Genomic DNA, 25,408 nt, shown 5'->3' on the forward strand with positions numbered 1-25,408 from the left:
TTCTCAGAAATGCATCTCTCCCAAACCACAAGCAAACAATACGAGTGTCTTTTGAAGCGTGATTCCATGTGAAATTTGTCCCTAGCCCACTTCGGGAATGAATCGCTCACGATCCTTTTTCTCAAAAACCGATTTCTACCCCTGACCAGTAGTGCATCCTCGTGGCGATTAAGCAAAGATTCCTTGGAAAAAATGTCACTAGCACAATTCAGAAAGGATTTTGCACATTTTCTTTGTCTTTCTCACGAACCGATCTCTTTGAAACCGGCAGGGGACATTCCTCATAAGGAATGTTTTTAGACAAAGAGTCCTTGAGAAATTACTCCCTAGAACCGAGCAGGAATAAATATCGGATTTTCATATAGCTCACCAACCGATCTCGTCCAAATGAGAATTATAGCATCCTAATCGCTCTTGAAGCAGTATTCCTTGAGAAATTGTCACTAGCACAGCTCAGGAAGTCTTTTCACATTGTTTGTATTTCTCACTAACCGATCCCTAGCAAATGATTAGCAGAGCATCCTAATGTCTTTTGAAGCATGATTACATGAGCAATGTTTCAGTGGCACAGATCAGGAATTAATTTCTCTTTGTTCGTCTGTCTGACGACCCGATCGCTTTCAAACCGGAAGGAGACAATCCTAATGGCTTTTAGAAGAAGAGTCCCCGAGAAATTTATTAGTACCACAGATCACGAATGTATAGCTCATTTTTCACGGACCGATCACTTCCAAACCAGTAGCAATGCATCCCAATGGCCTTCAAAGCATGATTCCATGAGAAATTTGTCAGTAGCGTAGTTCATAGAATCGAATTTTTCGAAACCATTTGCAGTGCATCCTATGGTGTTTTCAAGAATGAGCCCATGAAAGTGTAGTCACCAGCACAGATCAGGAACGATTATCTCATTTTTGACTTTCTCAACAGCCGATCTCTTTCAAAGCGGCAGGAGACATTCCTTATGGCTTTCAGACGAAGAGTCCTTGAGAAATTGCTCCCTAGAAAAGAGCAGGAATGAATATCTGATTTTCCTATTGCTCACGAACCGATCTCTGTCAAATGAGCATTATCGCATCCTAAGCGCTATTGAAGCGTGGCTCCTTGTGAACTAGCTCAGGAACGAATCTCTCATGTTTCCTTTTCTCACGAGCCGATCTTCACAAAGGGAACGGTAATGCATAGTGGCGTTTAAACAAAGAGTCCCTGAAAAATTTGTCACTAGCACAGCTCAGGAAGTATTTTCATATTTTTTGTATTTCTCACTAACTGATCTCTAACAAACCACTAGCAGAGCATCCTAGTCACTTTAGAAGCATGAGTCCATGAGACATTTCTCACTATCACAGAGCAGGAATATAATTCGCATTATCCATATCTCTCAGGAACCGATCTCTTATAAACCACTCGCAGAGCATCCTAATGGCTTTTTGAAGATGATTCCTTGCAAAATATTTTCCTTAGCTCAGATCAGGAATTTATTTCTCCTTTTCAGTAGTCTCACAAATCCATCTCTTCCAAACTGCAAGCAGACAATACTAATGTCTTTTGAAGCGTGATTCCTTGTGACATTTGTCCCCAGCAGAGATCAGGAAAGAATCGCTCATGTTCCCTTTTCACACTAACCGATCCCTACCAACAGACCAGTAGTGCCTCCTAGTGGCGTTTAAACAAAGAGTCCTTGAAAAAAATGTGTCACTTGTGCAGCTCAGGAAGCATTTTCATATTTTTTGTATTTCTCACTAAGTGATCTCTACCAAGCCGTGAGCAGAGCATCCTGATGTCTCTTGCAGGGCGATTCCATGTGAAATTTGTCCGTAGCCCAGATCAGGAATGAATCCCTCATGTTTCTTTTTCTCATGAACCGATCTCAACCAACTGACCTGGAGTGCATCCTCGTACCGTTTAAACAAATATTCCTTGAGAAATTGGTCGCTAGCGCAGCTCAGGAAGGATTTGCACATTTGCTCGTTTCTCACTAATAGATCTCGTCCAAACCATTAGCATAGCATCCTGGAGCCTTTTGAAGCATGTTTCCATGAGAACTTTGTCATAGCAGTGATCAGGAATGTGTTTCTCATTTTTCGTCTTTCTCACAAACCCAGCTCTACCAATCGTTTAGCACTGTCTTGTAATTCTTTTCTGACGAAGATTCCTTCAAAAATTTATCACTAGCATAGTTCAGCAATGTATTTCTCCTTTTCAGTAGTCTCACAAATCCATCTCTTCCAAACTGCAAGCAGACAATACTAATGTCTTTTGAAGCGTGATTCCTTGTGACATTTGTCCCCAGCAGAGATCAGGAAAGAATCGCTCATGTTCCCTTTTCACACTAACCGATCCCTACCAACAGACCAGTAGTGCCTCCTAGTGGCGTTTAAACAAAGAGTCCTTGAAAAAAATGTGTCACTTGTGCAGCTCAGGAAGCATTTTCATATTTTTTGTATTGCTCACTAACTGACCTCTAACAAACCACTAGCAGAGCATCCTAGTCACTTTAGAAGCATGAGTCCATGAGACATTTCTCACTATCACAGAGCAGGAATATAATTCGCATTATCCATATCTCTCAGGAACCGATCTCTTATAAACCACTCGCAGAGCATCCTAATGGCTTTTTAAAGATGATTCCTTGCAAAATATTTTCCTTAGCTCAGATCAGGAATGTATTTCTCATTTTCAGTAGTCTCACAAATCCATCTCTTCCAAACTACAAGCAGACAATACTAATGTCTTTTTTGAAGCGTGATTCCTTGTGATATTTGTCCCCAGCAGAGATCAGGAAAGAATCTCTCATGTTCCCATTTCACACTAACCGATCCCTACCAACAGACCAGTAGTGCCTCCTAGTGGCGTTTAAACAAAGAGTCCTTGAAAAAAATGTGTCACTTGTGCAGCTCAGGAAGCATTTTCATATTTTTTGTATTTCTCACTAAGTGATCTCTACCAAGCCGTGAGCAGAGCATCCTGATGTCTCTTGAAGGGCGATTCCATGTGAAATTTGTCCGTAGCCCAGATCAGGAATTTTTCCCTCATGTTTCTTTTTCTCACGAACCGATCTCAATCAACTGACCAGGAGTGCATCCTCGTACCGTTTAAACAAATATTCCTTGAGAAATTGGTCGCTAGCGCAGCTCAGGAGGGATTTGCACATTTGTTCGTTTCTCACTAATAGAAATCGTCCAAACCATTAGCATAGCATCCTGGAGCCTTTTGAAGCATGTTTCCATGAGAACTTTGTCATAGCAGTGATCAGGAATGTGTTTCTCATTTTTCGACTTTCTCACAAACCCAGCTCTACCAATCGTTTAGCACTGTCTTGTAATTCTTTTCAGACGAAGATTCCTTCAAAAATTTATCACTAGCATAGTTCAGCAATGTATTTCTCCTTTTCAGTATTCTCACAAAGGTATCTCTTCCAAACCACTAGCAGACAATACTAATGTCTTTTGGAGCGTGACTCCTTGGGAGAATTGTCCCTAGCAGAGATCAGGACTATAGCTCTCATGATTCCTTTTCACACAAACCAATCTCTACCATCTCACCAGTAGTGCGTGCTAGTGGCGTTCAAGCAAAGGTTCCTTGAAAACATGGTCACTACCGCAGCTCAGAAAGCATTTTCATATTTTTTGTTTTTCTGACTAAGTGATCTCCACCAAAGCATGAGCAGAGCATTCTGATGTCTTTTGAACCATGAGTCCATGTGAAATTTTCACTGTCACAGAGCAGGAATATAATTCGCATTATCCACTTTTCTCAGGAACCGATCGCTTTCAAACCACTAACAGAGCATCCTTTTGGCTTTTAGAAGATGATTCCTTGCGAAATTTTTCCCTAACTCAGATAAGCAATGCATTTCGCATTTTCAGTATTCTCCGAAATGCATCTCTCCCAAACCACAAGCAAACAATACGAGTGTCTTTTGAAGCGTGATTCCATGTGAAATTTGTCCCTAGCCCACTTCGGGAATGAATCGCTCACGATCCTTTTTCTCAAGAACCGATTTCTACCCCTGACCAGTAGTGCATCCTCGTGGCGATTAAGCAAAGATTCCTTGGAAAAAATGTCACTAGCACAATTCACAAAGGATTTTGCACATTTTCTTTGTCTTTCTCACGAACCGATCTCTTTGAAACCGGCAGGGGACATTCCTCATAAGGAATGTTTTTAGACAAAGAGTCCTTGAGAAATTACTCCCTAGAACCGAGCAGGAATAAATATCGGATTTTCATATAGCTCACCAACCGATCTCGTCCAAATGAGAATTATAGCATCCTAATCGCTCTTGAAGCAGTATTCCTTGAGAAATTGTCACTAGCACAGCTCAGGAAGTCTTTTCACATTGTTTGTATTTCTCACTAACCGATCCCTAGCAAATGATTAGCAGAGCATCCTAATGTCTTTTGAAGCATGATTACATGAGCAATGTTTCAGTAGCACAGATCAGGAATTAATTTCTCTTTGTTCGTCTGTCTGACGACCCGATCGCTTTCAAACCGGCAGGAGACAATCCTAATGGCTTTTAGAAGAAGAGTCCCCGAGAAATTTATTAGTACCACAGATCAGGAATGTATAGCTCATTTTTCACGGACCGATCACTTCCAAACCAGTAGCAATGCATCCCAATGGCCTTCAAAGCATGATTCCATGAGACATTTGTCAGTAGCGTAGTTCATAGAATCGAATTTTTCGAAACCATTTGCAGTGCATCCTATGGTGTTTTCAAGAATGAGCCCATGAAAGAGTAGTCACCAGCACAGATCAGGAACGATTATCTCATTTTTGACTTTCTCACCAGCCGATCTCTTTCAAAGCGGCAGGAGACATTCCTTATGGCTTTCAGACGAAGAGTCCTTGAGAAATTGCTCCCTAGAAAAGAGCAGGAATGAATATCTGATTTTCCTATTGCTCACGAACCGATCTCTGTCAAATGAGCATTATCGCATCCTAAGCGCTATTGAAGCGTGGCTCCTTGTGAACTAGCTCAGGAACGAATCTCTCATGTTTCCTTTTCTCACGAGCCGATCTTCACAAAGGGAACGGTAATGCATAGTGGCGTTTAAACAAAGAGTACCTGAAAAATTTGTCACTAGCACAGCTCAGGAAGTATTTTCATATTTTTTGTATTTCTCACTAACTGATCTCTAACAAACCACTAGCAGAGCATCCTAGTCACTTTAGAAGCATGAGTCCATGAGAAATTTCTCACTATCACAGAGCAGGAATATAATTCGCATTATCCATATCTCTCAGGAACCGATCTCTTATAAACCACTCGCAGAGCATCCTAATGGCTTTTTGAAGATGATTCCTTGCAAAATATTTTCCTTAGCTCAGATCAGGAATGTATTTCTCATTTTCAGTAGTCTCACAAATCCATCTCTTCCAAACTGCAAGCAGACAATACTAATGTCTTTTGAAGCGTGATTCCTTGTGACATTTGTCCCCAGCAGAGATCAGGAAAGAATCGCTCATGTTCCCTTTTCACACTAACCGATCCCTACCAACAGACCAGTAGTGCCTCCTAGTGGCGTTTAAACAAAGAGTCCTTGAAAAAAATGTGTCACTTGTGCAGCTCAGGAAGCATTTTCATATTTTTTGTATTGCTCACTAACTGACCTCTAACAAACCACTAGCAGAGCATCCTAGTCACTTTAGAAGCATGAGTCCATGAGACATTTCTCACTATCACAGAGCAGGAATATAATTCACATTATCCATATCTCTCAGGAACCGATCTCTTATAAACCACTCGCAGAGCATCCTAATGGCTTTTTGAAGATGATTCCTTGCAAAATATTTTCCTTAGCTCAGATCAGGAATGTATTTCTCATTTTCAGTAGTCTCACAAATCCATCTCGTCCAAACTGCAAGCAGACAATACTAATGTCTTTTGAAGCGTGATTCCTTGTGACATTTGTCCCCAGCAGAGATCAGGAAAGAATCGCTCATGTTCCCTTTTCACACTAACCGATCCCTACCAACAGACCAGTAGTGCCTCCTAGTGGCGTTTAAACAAAGAGTCCTTGAAAAAAATGTGTCACTTGTGCAGCTCAGGAAGCATTTTCATATTTTTTGTATTGCTCACTAACTGACCTCTAACAAACCACTAGCAGAGCATCCTAGTCACTTTAGAAGCATGAGTCCATGAGACATTTCTCACTATCACAGAGCAGGAATATAATTCGCATTATCCATATCTCTCAGGAACCGATCTCTTATAAACCACTCGCAGAGCATCCTAATGGCTTTTTAAAGATGATTCCTTGCAAAATATTTTCCTTAGCTCAGATCAGGAATGTATTTCTCATTTTCAGTAGTCTCACAAATCCATCTCTTCCAAACTACAAGCAGACAATACTAATGTCTTTTTTGAAGCTTGATTCCTTGTGACATTTGTCCCCAGCAGAGATCAGGAAAGAATCTCTCATGTTCCCTTTTCACACTAACCGATCCCTACCAACAGACCAGTAGTGCCTCCTAGTGGCGTTTAAACAAAGAGTCCTTGAAAAAAATGTGTCACTTGTGCAGCTCAGGAAGCATTTTCATATTTTTTGTATTTCTCACTAAGTGATCTCTACCAAGCCGTGAGCAGAGCATCCTGATGTCTCTTGAAGGGCGATTCCATGTGAAATTTGTCCGTAGCCCAGATCAGGAATTTTTCCCTCATGTTTCTTTTTCTCACGAACCGATCTCAACCAACTGACCAGGAGTGCATCCTCGTACCGTTTAAACAAATATTCCTTGAGAAATTGGTCGCTAGCGCAGCTCAGGAGGGATTTGCACATTTGTTCGTTTCTCACTAATAGATCTCGTCCAAACCATTAGCATAGCATCCTGGAGCCTTTTGAAGCATGTTTCCATGAGAACTTTGTCATAGCAGTGATCAGGAATGTGTTTCTCATTTTTCGACTTTCTCACAAACCCAGCTCTACCAATCGTTTAGCACTGTCTTGTAATTCTTTTCAGACGAAGATTCCTTCAAAAATTTATCACTAGCATAGTTCAGCAATGTATTTCTCCTTTTCAGTATTCTCACAAAGGTATCTCTTCCAAACCACTAGCAGACAATACTAATGTCTTTTGGAGCGTGACTCCTTGGGAGAATTGTCCCTAGCAGAGATCAGGACTAAAGCTCTCATGATTCCTTTTCACACAAACCAATCTCTACCATCTCACCAGTAGTGCGTGCTAGTGGCGTTCAAGCAAAGGTTCCTTGAAAACATGGTCACTACCGCAGCTCAGAAAGCATTTTCATATTTTTTGTTTTTCTGACTAAGTGATCTCCACCAAAGCATGAGCAGAGCATTCTGATGTCTTTTGAACCATGAGTCCATGTGAAATTTTCACTGTCACAGAGCAGGAATATAATTCGCATTATCCACTTTTCTCAGGAACCGATCGCTTTCAAACCACTAACAGAGCATCCTTTTGGCTTTTAGAAGATGATTCCTTGCGAAATTTTTCCCTAACTCAGATAAGCAATGCATTTCGCATTTTCAGTATTCTCAGAAATGCATCTCTCCCAAACCACAAGCAAACAATACGAGTGTCTTTTGAAGCGTGATTCCATGTGAAATTTGTCCCTAGCCCACTTCGGGAATGAATCACTCACGATCCTTTTTCTCAAGAACCGATTTCTACCCCTGACCAGTAGTGCATCCTCGTGGCGATTAAGCAAAGATTCCTTGGAAAAAATGTCACTAGCACAATTCACAAAGGATTTTGCACATTTTCTTTGTCTTTCTCACGAACCGATCTCTTTGAAACCGGCAGGGGACATTCCTCATAAGGAATGTTTTTAGACAAAGAGTCCTTGAGAAATTACTCCCTAGAACCGAGCAGGAATAAATATCGGATTTTCATATAGCTCACCAACCGATCTCGTCCAAATGAGAATTATAGCATCCTAATCGCTCTTGAAGCAGTATTCCTTGAGAAATTGTCACTAGCACAGCTCAGGAAGTCTTTTCACATTGTTTGTATTTCTCACTAACCGATCCCTAGCAAATGATTAGCAGAGCATCCTAATGTCTTTTGAAGCATGATTACATGAGCAATGTTTCAGTAGCACAGATCAGGAATTAATTTCTCTTTGTTCGTCTGTCTGACGACCCGATCGCTTTCAAACCGGCAGGAGACAATCCTAATGGCTTTTAGAAGAAGAGTCCCCGAGAAATTTATTAGTACCACAGATCAGGAATGTATAGCTCATTTTTCACGGAACGATCACATCCAAACCAGTAGCAATGTATCCCAATGGCCTTCAAAGCATGATTCCATGAGAAATTTGTCAGTAGCGTAGTTCATAGAATCGAATTTTTCGAAACCATTTGCAGTGCATCCTATGGTGTTTTCAAGAATGAGCCCATGAAAGAGTAGTCACCAGCACAGATCAGGAACGATTATCTCATTTTTGACTTTCTCACCAGCCGATCTCTTTCAAAGCGGCAGGAGACATTCCTTATGGCTTTCAGACGAAGAGTCCTTGAGAAATTGCTCCCTAGAAAAGAGCAGGAATGAATATCTGATTTTCCTATTGCTCACGAACCGATCTCTGTCAAATGAGCATTATCGCATCCTAAGCGCTATTGAAGCGTGGCTCCTTGTGAACTAGCTCAGGAACGAATCTCTCATGTTTCCTTTTCTCACGAGCCGATCTTCACAAAGGGAACGGTAATGCATAGTGGCGTTTAAACAAAGAGTCTCTGAAAAATTTGTCACTAGCACAGCTCAGGAAGTATTTTCATATTTTTTGTATTTCTCACTAACTGATCTCTAACAAACCACTAGCAGAGCATCCTAGTCACTTTAGAAGCATGAGTCCATGAGACATTTCTCACTATCACAGAGCAGGAATATAATTCGCATTATCCATATCTCTCAGGAACCGATCTCTTATAAACCACTCGCAGAGCATCCTAATGGCTTTTTGAAGATGATTCCTTGCAAAATATTTTCCTTAGCTCAGATCAGGAATGTATTTCTCATTTTCAGTAGTCTCACAAATCCATCTCTTCCAAACTGCAAGCAGACAATACTAATGTCTTTTGAAGCATGATTCCTTGTGACATTTGTCCCCAGCAGAGATCAGGAAAGAATCGCTCATGTTCCCTTTTCACACTAACCGATCCCTACCAACAGACCAGTAGTGCCTCCTAGTGGCGTTTAAACAAAGAGTCCTTGAAAAAAATGTGTCACTTGTGCAGCTCAGGAAGCATTTTCATATTTTTTGTATTGCTCACTAACTGACCTCTAACAAACCACTAACAGAGCATCCTAGTCACTTTAGAAGCATGAGTCCATGAGACATTTCTCACTATCACAGAGCAGGAATATAATTCGCATTATCCATATCTCTCAGGAACCGATCTCTTATAAACCACTCGCAGAGCATCCTAATGGCTTTTTAAAGATGATTCCTTGCAAAATATTTTCCTTAGCTCAGATCAGGAATGTATTTCTCATTTTCAGTAGTCTCACAAATCCATCTCTTCCAAACTACAAGCAGACAATACTAATGTCTTTTTTGAAGCGTGATTCCTTGTGACATTTGTCCCCAGCAGAGATCAGGAAAGAATCGCTCATGTTCCCTTTTCACACTAACCGATCCCTACCAACAGACCAGTAGTGCCTCCTAGTGGCGTTTAAACAAAGAGTCCTTGAAAAAAATGTGTCACTTGTGCAGCTCAGGAAGCATTTTCATATTTTTTGTATTTCTCACTAAGTGATCTCTACCAAGCCGTGAGCAGAGCATCCTGATGTCTCTTGAAGGGCGATTCCATGTGAAATTTGTCCGTAGCCCAGATCAGGAATCCTTCCCTCATGTTTCTTTTTCTCACGAACCGATCTCAACCAACTGACCAGTAGTGCATCCTCGTACCGTTTAAACAAATATTCCTTGAGAAATTGGTCGCTAGCGCAGCTCAGGAGGGATTTGCACATTTGTTCGTTTCTCACTAATAGATCTCGTCCAAACCATTAGCATAGCATCCTGGAGCCTTTTGAAGCATGTTTCCATGAGAACTTTGTCATAGCAGTGATCAGGAATGTGTTTCTCATTTTTCGTCTTTCTCACAAACCCAGCTCTACCAATCGTTTAGCACTGTCTTGTAATTCTTTTCAGACGAAGATTCCTTCAAAAATTTATCACTAGCATAGTTCAGCAATGTATTTCTCCTTTTCAGTATTCTCACAAAGGTATCTCTTCCAAACCACTAGCAGACAATACTAATGTCTTTTGGAGCGTGACTCCTTGGGAGAATTGTCCCTAGCAGAGATCAGGACTAAAGCTCTCATGATTCCTTTTCACACAAACCAATCTCTACCATCTCACCAGTAGTGCGTGCTAGTGGCGTTCAAGCACAGGTTCCTTGAAAAAATGGTCACTACCGCAGCTCAGAAAGCATTTTCATATTTTTTGTTTTTCTGACTAAGTGATCTCCACCAAAGCATGAGCAGAGCATTCTGATGTCTTTTGAAGCATGAGTCCATGTGAAATTTTCACTGTCACAGAGCAGGAATATAATTCGCATTATCCACTTTTCTCAGGAACCGATCGCTTTCAAACCACTAACAGAGCATCCTTTTGGCTTTTAGAAGATGATTCCTTGCGAAATTTTTCCCTAACTCAGATAAGCAATGCATTTCGCATTTTCAGTATTCTCAGAAATGCATCTCTCCCAAACCACAAGCAAACAATACGAGTGTCTTTTGAAGCGTGATTCCATGTGAAATTTGTCCCTAGCCCACTTCGGGATTGAATCGCTCACGATCCTTTTTCTCAAGAACCGATTTCTACCCCTGACCAGTAGTGCATCCTCGTGGCGATTAAGCAAAGATTCCTTGGAAAAAATGTCACTAGCACAATTCACAAAGGATTTTGCACATTTTCTTTGTCTTTCTCACGAACCGATCTCTTTGAAACCGGCAGGGGACATTCCTCATAAGGAATGTTTTTAGACAAAGAGTCCTTGAGAAATTACTCCCTAGAACCGAGCAGGAATAAATATCGGATTTTCATATAGCTCACCAACCGATCTCGTCCAAATGAGAATTATAGCATCCTAATCGCTCTTGAAGCAGTATTCCTTGAGAAATTGTCACTAGCACAGCTCAGGAAGTCTTTTCACATTGTTTGTATTTCTCACTAACCGATCCCTAGCAAATGATTAGCAGAGCATCCTAATGTCTTTTGAAGCATGATTACATGAGCAATGTTTCAGTAGCACAGATCAGGAATTAATTTCTCTTTGTTCGTCTGTCTGACGACCCGATCGCTTTCAAACCGGCAGGAGACAATCCTAATGGCTTTTAGAAGAAGAGTCCCCGAGAAATTTATTAGTACCACAGATCAGGAATGTATAGCTCATTTTTCACGGACCGATCACTTCCAAACCAGTAGCAATGCATCCCAATGGCCTTCAAAGCATGATTCCATGAGAAATTTGTCAGTAGCGTAGTTCATAGAATCGAATTTTTCGAAACCATTTGCAGTGCATCCTATGGTGTTTTCAAGAATGAGCCCATGAAAGAGTAGTCACCAGCACAGATCAGGAACGATTATCTCATTTTTGACTTTCTCACCAGCCGATCTCTTTCAAAGCGGCAGGAGACATTCCTTATGGCTTTCAGACGAAGAGTCCTTGAGAAATTGCTCCCTAGAAAAGAGCAGGAATGAATATCTGATTTTCCTATTGCTCACGAACCGATCTCTGTCAAATGAGCATTATCGCATCCTAAGTGCTATTGAAGCGTGGCTCCTTGTGAACTAGCTCAGGAACGAATCTCTCATGTTTCCTTTTCTCACGAGCCGATCTTCACAAAGGGAACGGTAATGCATAGTGGCGTTTAAACAAAGAGTCCCTGAAAAATTTGTCACTAGCACAGCTCAGGAAGTATTTTCATATTTTTTGTATTTCTCACTAACTGATCTCTAACAAACCACTAGCAGAGCATCCTAGTCACTTTAGAAGCATGAGTCCATGAGACATTTCTCACTATCACAGAGCAGGAATATAATTCGCATTATCCATATCTCTCAGGAACCGATCTCTTATAAACCACTCGCAGAGCATCCTAATGGCTTTTTGAAGATGATTCCTTGCAAAATATTTTCCTTAGCTCAGATCAGGAATGTATTTCTCATTTTCAGTAGTCTCACAAATCCATCTCTTCCAAACTGCAAGCAGACAATACTAATGTCTTTTGAAGCGTGATTCCTTGTGACATTTGTCCCCAGCAGAGATCAGGAAAGAATCGCTCATGTTCCCTTTTCACACTAACCGATCCCTACCAACAGACCAGTAGTGCCTCCTAGTGGCGTTTAAACAAAGAGTCCTTGAAAAAAATGTGTCACTTGTGCAGCTCAGGAAGCATTTTCATATTTTTTGTATTGCTCACTAACTGACCTGTAACAAACCACTAGCAGAGCATCCTAGTCACTTTAGAAGCATGAGTCCATGAGACATTTCTCACTATCACAGAGCAGGAATATAATTCGCATTATCCATATCTCTCAGGAACCGATCTCTTATAAACCACTCGCAGAGCATCCTAATGGCTTTTTAAAGATGATTCCTTGCAAAATATTTTCCTTAGCTCAGATCAGGAATGTATTTCTCATTTTCAGTAGTCTCACAAATCCATCTCTTCCAAACTACAAGCAGACAATACTAATGTCTTTTTTGAAGCGTGATTCCTTGTGACATTTGTCCCCAGCAGAGATCAGGAAAGAATCTCTCATGTTCCCTTTTCACACTAACCGATCCCTACCAACAGACCAGTAGTGCCTCCTAGTGGCGTTTAAACAAAGAGTCCTTGAAAAAAATGTGTCACTTGTGCAGCTCAGGAAGCATTTTCATATTTTTTGTATTTCTCACTAAGTGATCTCTACCAAGCCGTGAGCAGAGCATCCTGATGTCTCTTGAAGGGCGATTCCATGTGAAATTTGTCCGTAGCCCAGATCAGGAATTTTTCCCTCATGTTTCTTTTTCTCACGAACCGATCTCAACCAACTGACCAGGAGTGCATCCTCGTACCGTTTAAACAAATATTCCTTGAGAAATTGGTCGCTAGCGCAGCTCAGGAGGGATTTGCACATTTGCTCGTTTCTCACTAATAGATCTCGTCCAAACCATTAGCATAGCATCCTGGAGCCTTTTGAAGCATGTTTCCATGATAACTTTGTCATAGCAGTGATCAGGAATGTGTTTCTCATTTTTCGACTTTCTCACAAACCCAGCTCTACCAATCGTTTAGCACTGTCTTGTAATTCTTTTCAGACGAAGATTCCTTCAAAAATTTATCACTAGCATAGTTCAGCAATGTATTTCTCCTTTTCAGTATTCTCACAAAGGTATCTCTTCCAAACCACTAGCAGACAATACTAATGTCTTTTGGAGCGTGACTCCTTGGGAGAATTGTCCCTAGCAGAGATCAGGACTAAAGCTCTCATGATTCCTTTTCACACAAACCAATCTCTACCATCTCACCAGTAGTGCGTGCTAGTGGCGTTCAAGCAAAGGTTCCTTGAAAACATGGTCACTACCGCAGCTCAGAAAGCATTTTCATATTTTTTGTTTTTCTGACTAAGTGATCTCCACCAAAGCATGAGCAGAGCATTCTGATGTCTTTTGAACCATGAGTCCATGTGAAATTTTCACTGTCACAGAGCAGGAATATAATTCGCATTATCCACTTTTCTCAGGAACCGATCGCTTTCAAACCACTAACAGAGCATCCTTTTGGCTTTTAGAAGATGATTCCTTGCGAAATTTTTCCCTAACTCAGATAAGCAATGCATTTCGCATTTTCAGTATTCTCAGAAATGCATCTCTCCCAAACCACAAGCAAACAATACGAGTGTCTTTTGAAGCGTGATTCCATGTGAAATTTGTCCCTAGCCCACTTCGGGAATGAATCGCTCACGATCCTTTTTCTCAAGAACCGATTTCTACCCCTGACCAGTAGTGCATCCTCGTGGCGATTAAGCAAAGATTCCTTGGAAAAAATGTCACTAGCACAATTCACAAAGGATTTTGCACATTTTCTTTGTCTTTCTCACGAACCGATCTCTTTGAAACCGGCAGGGGACATTCCTCATAAGGAATGTTTTTAGACAAAGAGTCCTTGAGAAATTACTCCCTAGAACCGAGCAGGAATAAATATCGGATTTTCATATAGCTCACCAACCGATCTCGTCCAAATGAGAATTATAGCATCCTAATCGCTCTTGAAGCAGTATTCCTTGAGAAATTGTCACTAGCACAGCTCAGGAAGTCTTTTCACATTGTTTGTATTTCTCACTAACCGATCCCTAGCAAATGATTAGCAGAGCATCCTAATGTCTTTTGAAGCATGATTACATGAGCAATGTTTCAGTAGCACAGATCAGGAATTAATTTCTCTTTGTTCGTCTGTCTGACGACCCGATCGCTTTCAAACCGGCAGGAGACAATCCTAATGGCTTTTAGAAGAAGAGTCCCCGAGAAATTTATTAGTACCACAGATCAGGAATGTATAGCTCATTTTTCACGGACCGATCACTTCCAAACCAGTAGCAATGCATCCCAATGGCCTTCAAAGCATGATTCCATGAGAAATTTGTCAGTAGCGTAGTTCATAGAATCGAATTTTTCGAAACCATTTGCAGTGCATCCTATGGTGTTTTCAAGAATGAGCCCATGAAAGAGTAGTCACCAGCACAGATCAGGAACGATTATCTCATTTTTGACTTTCTCACCAGCCGATCTCTTTCAAAGCGGCAGGAGACATTCCTTATGGCTTTCAGACGAAGAGTCCTTGAGAAATTGCTCCCTAGAAAAGAGCAGGAATGAATATCTGATTTTCCTATTGCTCACGAACCGATCTCTGTCAAATGAGCATTATCGCATCCTAAGCGCTATTGAAGCGTGGCTCCTTGTGAACTAGCTCAGGAACGAATCTCTCATGTTTCCTTTTCTCACGAGCCGATCTTCACAAAGGGAACGGTAATGCATAGTGGCGTTTAAACAAAGAGTCCCTGAAAAATTTGTCACTAGCACAGCTCAGGAAGTATTTTCATATTTTTTGTATTTCTCACTAACTGATCTCTAACAAACCACTAGCAGAGCATCCTAGTCACTTTAGAAGCATGAGTCCATGAGACATTTCTCACTATCACAGAGCAGGAATATAATTCGCATTATCCATATCTCTCAGGAACCGATCTCTTATAAACCACTCGCAGAGCATCCTAATGGCTTTTTGAAGATGATTCCTTGCAAAATATTTTCCTTAGCTCAGATCAGGAATGTATTTCTCATTTTCAGTAGTCTCACAAATCCATCTCTTCCAAACTGCAAGCAGACAATACTAATGTCTTTTGAAGCGTGATTCCTTGTGACATTTGTCCCCAGCAGAGATCAGGAAAGAATCGCTCATGTTCCCTTTTCACACTAACCGATCCCTACCAACAGACCAGTAGTGCCTCCTAGTGGCGTTTAAACAAAGAGTCCTTGAAAAAAATGTGTCACTTGTGCAGCTCAGGAAGCATTTTCATATTTTTTGTATTGCTCACTAACTGACCTCTAACAAACCACTAGCAGAGCATCCTAGTCACTTTAGAAGCATGAGTCCATGAGACATTTCTCACTATCACAGAGCAGGAATATAATTCGCATTATCCATATCTCTCAGGAACCGATCTCTTATAAACCACTCGCAGAGCATCCTAATGGCTTTTTAAAGATGATTCCTTGCAAAATATTTTCCTTAGCTCAGATCAGGAATGTATTTCTCATTTTCAGTAGTCTCACAAATCCATCTCTTCCAAACTACAAGCAGACAATACTAATGTCTTTTTTGAAGCGTGATTCCTTGTGACATTTGTCCCCAGCAGAGATCAGGAAAGAATCTCTCATGTTCCCTTTTCACACTAACCGATCCCTACCAACAGACCAGTAGTGCCTCCTAGTGGCGTTTAAACAAAGAGTCCTTGAAAAAAATGTGTCACTTGTGCAGCTCAGGAAGCATTTTCATATTTTTTGTATTTCTCACTAAGTGATCTCTACCAAGCCGTGAGCAGAGCATCCTGATGTCTCTTGAAGGGCGATTCCATGTGAAATTTGTCCGTAGCCCAGATCAGGAATTTTTCCCTCATGTTTCTTTTTCTCACGAACCGATCTCAACCAACTGACCAGGAGTGCATCCTCGTACCGTTTAAACAAATATTCCTTGAGAAATTGGTCGCTAGCGCAGCTCAGGAGGGATTTGCACATTTGCTCGTTTCTCACTAATAGATCTCGTCCAAACCATTAGCATAGCATCCTGGAGCCTTTTGAAGCATGTTTCCATGATAACTTTGTCATAGCAGTGATCAGGAATGTGTTTCTCATTTTTCGACTTTCTCACAAACCCAGCTCTACCAATCGTTTAGCACTGTCTTGTAATTCTTTTCAGACGAAGATTCCTTCAAAAATTTATCACTAGCATAGTTCAGCAATGTATTTCTCCTTTTCAGTATTCTCACAAAGGTATCTCTTCCAAACCACTAGCAGACAATACTAATGTCTTTTGGAGCGTGACTCCTTGGGAGAATTGTCCCTAGCAGAGATCAGGACTAAAGCTCTCATGATTCCTTTTCACACAAACCAATCTCTACCATCTCACCAGTAGTGCGTGCTAGTGGCGTTCAAGCAAAGGTTCCTTGAAAACATGGTCACTACCGCAGCTCAGAAAGCATTTTCATATTTTTTGTTTTTCTGACTAAGTGATCTCCACCAAAGCATGAGCAGAGCATTCTGATGTCTTTTGAACCATGAGTCCATGTGAAATTTTCACTGTCACAGAGCAGGAATATAATTCGCATTATCCACTTTTCTCAGGAACCGATCGCTTTCAAACCACTAACAGAGCATCCTTTTGGCTTTTAGAAGATGATTCCTTGCGAAATTTTTCCCTAACTCAGATAAGCAATGCATTTCGCATTTTCAGTATTCTCAGAAATGCATCTCTCCCAAACCACAAGCAAACAATACGAGTGTCTTTTGAAGCGTGATTCCATGTGAAATTTGTCCCTAGCCCACTTCGGGAATGAATCGCTCACGATCCTTTTTCTCAAGAACCGATTTCTACCCCTGACCAGTAGTGCATCCTCGTGGCGATTAAGCAAAGATTCCTTGGAAAAAATGTCACTAGCACAATTCACAAAGGATTTTGCACATTTTCTTTGTCTTTCTCACGAACCGATCTCTTTGAAACCGGCAGGGGACATTCCTCATAAGGAATGTTTTTAGACAAAGAGTCCTTGAGAAATTACTCCCTAGAACCGAGCAGGAATAAATATCGGATTTTCATATAGCTCACCAACCGATCTCGTCCAAATGAGAATTATAGCATCCTAATCGCTCTTGAAGCAGTATTCCTTGAGAAATTGTCACTAGCACAGCTCAGGAAGTCTTTTCACATTGTTTGTATTTCTCACTAACCGATCCCTAGCAAATGATTAGCAGAGCATCCTAATGTCTTTTGAAGCATGATTACATGAGCAATGTTTCAGTAGCACAGATCAGGAATTAATTTCTCTTTGTTCGTCTGTCTGACGACCCGATCGCTTTCAAACCGGCAGGAGACAATCCTAATGGCTTTTAGAAGAAGAGTCCCCGAGAAATTTATTAGTACCACAGATCAGGAATGTATAGCTCATTTTTCACGGACCGATCACTTCCAAACCAGTAGCAATGCATCCCAATGACCTTCAAAGCATGATTCCATGAGAAATTTGTCAGTAGCGTAGTTCATAGAATCGAATTTTTCGAAACCATTTGCAGTGCATCCTATGGTGTTTTCAAGAATGAGCCCATGAAAGAGTAGTCACCAGCACAGATCAGGAACGATTATCTCATTTTTGACTTTCTCACCAGCCGATCTCTTTCAAAGCGGCAGGAGACATTCCTTATGGCTTTCAGACGAAGAGTCCTTGAGAAATTGCTCCCTAGAAAAGAGCAGGAATGAATATCTGATTTTCCTATTGCTCACGAACCGATCTCTGTCAAATGAGCATTATCGCATCCTAAGCGCTATTGAAGCGTGGCTCCTTGTGAACTAGCTCAGGAACGAATCTCTCATGTTTCCTTTTCTCACGAGCCGATCTTCACAAAGGGAACGGTAATGCATAGTGGCGTTTAAACAAAGAGTCCCTGAAAAATTTGTCACTAGCACAGCTCAGGAAGTATTTTCATATTTTTTGTATTTCTCACTAACTGATCTCTAACAAACCGCTAGCAGAGCATCCTAGTCACTTTAGAAGCATGAGTCCATGAGACATTTCTCACTATCACAGAGCAGGAATATAATTCGCATTATCCATATCTCTCAGGAACCGATCTCTTATAAACCACTCGCAGAGCATCCTAATGGCTTTTTGAAGATGATTCCTTGCAAAATATTTTCCTTAGCTCAGATCAGGAATGTATTTCTCATTTTCAGTAGTCTCACAAATCCATCTCTTCCAAACTGCAAGCAGACAATACTAATGTCTTTTGAAGCGTGATTCCTTGTGACATTTGTCCCCAGCAGAGATCAGGAAAGAATCGCTCATGTTCCCTTTTCACACTAACCGATCCCTACCAACAGACCAGTAGTGCCTCCTAGTGGCGTTTAAACAAAGAGTCCTTGAAAAAAATGTGTCACTTGTGCAGCTCAGGAAGCATTTTCATATTTTTTGTATTGCTCACTAACTGACCTCTAACAAACCACTAGCAGAGCATCCTAGTCACTTTAGAAGCATGAGTCCATGAGACATTTCTCACTATCACAGAGCAGGAATATAATTCGCATTATCCATATCTCTCAGGAACCGATCTCTTATAAACCACTCGCAGAGCATCCTAATGGCTTTTTAAAGATGATTCCTTGCAAAATATTTTCCTTAGCTCAGATCAGGAATGTATTTCTCATTTTCAGTAGTCTCACAAATCCATCTCTTCCAAACTACAAGCAGACAATACTAATGTCTTTTTTGAAGCGTGATTCCTTGTGACATTTGTCCCCAGCAGAGATCAGGAAAGAATCGCTCATGTTCCCTTTTCACACTAACCGATCCCTACCAACAGACCAGTAGTGCCTCCTAGTGGCGTTTAAACAAAGAGTCCTTGAAAAAAATGTGTCACTTGTGCAGCTCAGGAAGCATTTTCATATTTTTTGTATTTCTCACTAAGTGATCTCTACCAAGCCGTGAGCAGAGCATCCTGATGTCTCTTGCAGGGCGATTCCATGTGAAATTTGTCCGTAGCCCAGATCAGGAATCCTTCCCTCATGTTTCTTTTTCTCACGAACCGATCTCAACCAACTGACCAGTAGTGCATCCTCGTACCGTTTAAACAAATATTCCTTGAGAAATTGGTCGCTAGCGCAGCTCAGGAGGGATTTGCACATTTGTTCGTTTCTCACTAATAGATCTCGTCCAAACCATTAGCATAGCATCCTGGAGCCTTTTGAAGCATGTTTCCATGAGAACTTTGTCATAGCAGTGATCAGGAATGTGTTTCTCATTTTTCGTCTTTCTCACAAACCCAGCTCTACCAATCGTTTAGCACTGTCTTGTAATTCTTTTCAGACGAAGATTCCTTCAAAAATTTATCACTAGCATAGTTCAGCAATGTATTTCTCCTTTTCAGTATTCTCACAAAGGTATCTCTTCCAAACCACTAGCAGACAATACTAATGTCTTTTGGAGCGTGACTCCTTGGGAGAATTGTCCCTAGCAGAGATCAGGACTAAAGCTCTCATGATTCCTTTTCACACAAACCAATCTCTACCATCTCACCAGTAGTGCGTGCTAGTGGCGTTCAAGCAAAGGTTCCTTGAAAACATGGTCACTACCGCAGCTCAGAAAGCATTTTCATATTTTTTGTTTTTCTGACTAAGTGATCTCCACCAAAGCATGAGCAGAGCATTCTGATGTCTTTTGAAGCATGAGTCCATGTGAAATTTTCACTGTCACAGAGCAGGAATATAATTCGCATTATCCACTTTTCTCAGGAACCGATCGCTTTCAAACCACTAACAGAGCATCCTTTTGGCTTTTAGAAGATGATTCCTTGCGAAATTTTTCCCTAACTCAGATAAGCAATGCATTTCGCATTTTCAGTATTCTCAGAAATGCATCTCTCCCAAACCACAAGCAAACAATACGAGTGTCTTTTGAAGCGTGATTCCATGTGAAATTTGTCCCTAGCCCACTTCGGGAATGAATCGCTCACGATCCTTTTTCTCAAGAACCGATTTCTACCCCTGACCAGTAGTGCATCCTCGTGGCGATTAAGCAAAGATTCCTTGGAAAAAATGTCACTAGCACAATTCACAAAGGATTTTGCACATTTTCTTTGTCTTTCTCACGAACCGATCTCTTTGAAACCGGCAGGGGACATTCCTCATAAGGAATGTTTTTAGACAAAGAGTCCTTGAGAAATTACTCCCTAGAACCGAGCAGGAATAAATATCGGATTTTCATATAGCTCACCAACCGATCTCGTCCAAATGAGAATTATAGCATCCTAATCGCTCTTGAAGCAGTATTCCTTGAGAAATTGTCACTAGCACAGCTCAGGAAGTCTTTTCACATTGTTTGTATTTCTCACTAACCGATCCCTAGCAAATGATTAGCAGAGCATCCTAATGTCTTTTGAAGCATGATTACATGAGCAATGTTTCAGTAGCACAGATCAGGAATTAATTTCTCTTTGTTCGTCTGTCTGACGACCCGATCGCTTTCAAACCGGCAGGAGACAATCCTAATGGCTTTTAGAAGAAGAGTCCCCGAGAAATTTATTAGTACCACAGATCAGGAATGTATAGCTCATTTTTCACGGACCGATCACTTCCAAACCAGTAGCAATGCATCCCAATGGCCTTCAAAGCATGATTCCATGAGAAATTTGTCAGTAGCGTAGTTCATAGAATCGAATTTTTCGAAACCATTTGCAGTGCATCCTATGGTGTTTTCAAGAATGAGCCCATGAAAGAGTAGTCACCAGCACAGATCAGGAACGATTATCTCATTTTTGACTTTCTCACCAGCCGATCTCTTTCAAAGCGGCAGGAGACATTCCTTATGGCTTTCAGACGAAGAGTCCTTGAGCAATTGCTCCCTAGAAAAGAGCAGGAATGAATATCTGATTTTCCTATTGCTCACGAACCGATCTCTGTCAAATGAGCATTATCGCATCCTAAGCGCTATTGAAGCGTGGCTCCTTGTGAACTAGCTCAGGAACGAATCTCTCATGTTTCCTTTTCTCACGAGCCGATCTTCACAAAGGGAACGGTAATGCATAGTGGCGTTTAAACAAAGAGTCCCTGAAAAATTTGTCACTAGCACAGCTCAGGAAGTATTTTCATATTTTTTGTATTTCTCACTAACTGATCTCTAACAAACCACTAGCAGAGCATCCTAGTCACTTTAGAAGCATGAGTCCATGAGACATTTCTCACTATCACAGAGCAGGAATATAATTCGCATTATCCATATCTCTCAGGAACCGATCTCTTATAAACCACTCGCAGAGCATCCTAATGGCTTTTTGAAGATGATTCCTTGCAAAATATTTTCCTTAGCTCAGATCAGGAATGTATTTCTCATTTTCAGTAGTCTCACAAATCCATCTCTTCCAAACTGCAAGCAGACAATACTAATGTCTTTTGAAGCGTGATTCCTTGTGACATTTGTCCCCAGCAGAGATCAGGAAAGAATCGCTCATGTTCCCTTTTCACACTAACCGATCCCTACCAACAGACCAGTAGTGCCTCCTAGTGGCGTTTAAACAAAGAGTCCTTGAAAAAAATGTGTCACTTGTGCAGCTCAGGAAGCATTTTCATATTTTTTGTATTGCTCACTAACTGACCTCTAACAAACCACTAGCAGAGCATCCTAGTCACTTTAGAAGCATGAGTCCATGAGACATTTCTCACTATCACAGAGCAGGAATATAATTCGCATTATCCATATCTCTCAGGAACCGATCTCTTATAAACCACTCGCAGAGCATCCTAATGGCTTTTTAAAGATGATTCCTTGCAAAATATTTTCCTTAGCTCAGATCAGGAATGTATTTCTCATTTTCAGTAGTCTCACAAATCCATCTCTTCCAAACTACAAGCAGACAATACTAATGTCTTTTTTGAAGCGTGATTCCTTGTGACATTTGTCCCCAGCAGAGATCAGGAAAGAATCTCTCATGTTCCCTTTTCACACTAACCGATCCCTACCAACAGACCAGTAGTGCCTCCTAGTGGCGTTTAAACAAAGAGTCCTTGAAAAAAATGTGTCACTTGTGCAGCTCAGGAAGCATTTTCATATTTTTTGTATTTCTCACTAAGTGATCTCTACCAAGCCGTGAGCAGAGCATCCTGATGTCTCTTGCAGGGCGATTCCATGTGAAATTTGTCCGTAGCCCAGATCAGGAATCCTTCCCTCATGTTTCTTTTTCTCACGAACCGATCTCAACCAACTGACCAGTAGTGCATCCTCGTACCGTTTAAACAAATATTCCTTGAGAAATTGGTCGCTAGCGCAGCTCAGGAGGGATTTGCACATTTGTTCGTTTCTCACTAATAGATCTCGTCCAAACCATTAGCATAGCATCCTGGAGCCTTTTGAAGCATGTTTCCATGAGAACTTTGTCATAGCAGTGATCAGGAATGTGTTTCTCATTTTTCGTCTTTCTCACAAACCCAGCTCTACCAATCGTTTAGCACTGTCTTGTAATTCTTTTCAGACAAAGATTCCTTCAAAAATTTATCACTAGCATAGTTCAGCAATGTATTTCTCCTTTTCAGTATTCTCACAAAGGTATCTCTTCCAAACCACTAGCAGACAATACTAATGTCTTTTGGAGCGTGACTCCTTGGGAGAATTGTCCCTAGCAGAGATCAGGACTAAAGCTCTCATGATTCCTTTTCACACAAACCAATCTCTACCATCTGACCAGTAGTGCGTGCTAGTGGCGTTCAAGCAAAGGTTCCTTGAAAACATGGTCACTACCGCAGCTCAGAAAGCATTTTCATATTTTTTGTTTTTCTGACTAAGTGATCTCCACCAAAGCATGAGCAGAGCATTCTGATGTCTTTTGAAGCATGAGTCCATGTGAAATTTTCACTGTCACAGAGCAGGAATATAATTCGCATTATCCACTTTTCTCAGGAACCGATCGCTTTCAAACCACTAACAGAGCATCCTTTTGGCTTTTAGAAGATGATTCCTTGCGAAATTTTTCCCTAACTCAGATAAGCAATGCATTTCGCATTTTCAGTATTCTCAGAAATGCATCTCTCCCAAACCACAAGCAAACAATACGAGTGTCTTTTGAAGCGTGATTCCATGTGAAATTTGTCCCTAGCCCACTTCGGGAATGAATCGCTCACGATCCTTTTTCTCAAGAACCGATTTCTACCCCTGACCAGTAGTGCATCCTCGTGGCGATTAAGCAAAGATTCCTTGGAAAAAATGTCACTAGCACAATTCACAAAGGATTTTGCACATTTTCTTTGTCTTTCTCACGAACCGATCTCTTTGAAACCGGCAGGGGACATTCCTCATAAGGAATGTTTTTAGACAAAGAGTCCTTGAGAAATTACTCCCTAGAACCGAGCAGGAATAAATATCGGATTTTCATATAGCTCACCAACCGATCTCGTCCAAATGAGAATTATAGCATCCTAATCGCTCTTGAAGCAGTATTCCTTGAGAAATTGTCACTAGCACAGCTCAGGAAGTCTTTTCACATTGTTTGTATTTCTCACTAACCGATCCCTAGCAAATGATTAGCAGAGCATCCTAATGTCTTTTGAGGCATGATTACATGAGCAATGTTTCAGTAGCACAGATCAGGAATTAATTTCTCTTTGTTCGTCTGTCTGACGACCCGATCGCTTTCAAACCGGCAGGAGACAATCCTAATGGCTTTTAGAAGAAGAGTCCCCGAGAAATTTATTAGTACCACAGATCAGGAATGTATAGCTCATTTTTCACGGACCGATCACTTCCAAACCAGTAGCAATGCATCCCAATGGCCTTCAAAGCATGATTCCATGAGAAATTTGTCAGTAGCGTAGTTCATAGAATCGAATTTTTCGAAACCATTTGCAGTGCATCCTATGGTGTTTTCAAGAATGAGCCCATGAAAGAGTAGTCACCAGCACAGATCAGGAACGATTATCTCATTTTTGACTTTCTCACCAGCCGATCTCTTTCAAAGCGGCAGGAGACATTCCTTATGGCTTTCAGACGAAGAGTCCTTGAGAAATTGCTCCCTAGAAAAGAGCAGGAATGAATATCTGATTTTCCTATTGCTCACGAACCGATCTCTGTCAAATGAGCATTATCGCATCCTAAGCGCTATTGAAGCGTGGCTCCTTGTGAACTAGCTCAGGAACGAATCTCTCATGTTTCCTTTTCTCACGAGCCGATCTTCACAAAGGGAACGGTAATGCATAGTGGCGTTTAAACAAAGAGTCCCTGAAAAATTTGTCACTAGCACAGCTCAGGAAGTATTTTCATATTTTTTGTATTTCTCACTAACTGATCTCTAACAAACCACTAGCAGAGCATCCTAGTCACTTTAGAAGCATGAGTCCATGAGACATTTCTCACTATCACAGAGCAGGAATATAATTCGCATTATCCATATCTCTCAGGAACCGATCTCTTATAAACCACTCGCAGAGCATCCTAATGGCTTTTTGAAGATGATTCCTTGCAAAATATTTTCCTTAGCTCAGATCAGGAATGTATTTCTCATTTTCAGTAGTCTCACAAATCCATCTCTTCCAAACTGCAAGCAGACAATACTAATGTCTTTTGAAGCGTGATTCCTTGTGACATTTGTCCCCAGCAGAGATCAGGAAAGAATCGCTCATGTTCCCTTTTCACACTAACCGATCCCTACCAACAGACCAGTAGTGCCTCCTAGTGGCGTTTAAACAAAGAGTCCTTGAAAAAAATGTGTCACTTGTGCAGCTCAGGAAGCATTTTCATATTTTTTGTATTGCTCACTAACTGACCTCTAACAAACCACTAGCAGAGCATCCTAGTCACTTTAGAAGCATGAGTCCATGAGACATTTCTCACTATCACAGAGCAGGAATATAATTCGCATTATCCATATCTCTCAGGAACCGATCTCTTATAAACCACTCGCAGAGCATCCTAATGGCTTTTTAAAGATGATTCCTTGCAAAATATTTTCCTTAGCTCAGATCAGGAATGTATTTCTCATTTTCAGTAGTCTCACAAATCCATCTCTTCCAAACTACAAGCAGACAATACTAATGTCTTTTTTGAAGCGTGATTCCTTGTGACATTTGTCCCCAGCAGAGATCAGGAAAGAATCTCTCATGTTCCCTTTTCACACTAACCGATCCCTACCAACAGACC

The sequence above is a fragment of the Emys orbicularis genome, chromosome 23 (genome assembly GCF_028017835.1).
Source record: "Emys orbicularis isolate rEmyOrb1 chromosome 23, rEmyOrb1.hap1, whole genome shotgun sequence".
Lineage (NCBI taxonomy): Eukaryota > Metazoa > Chordata > Testudines > Emydidae > Emys > Emys orbicularis.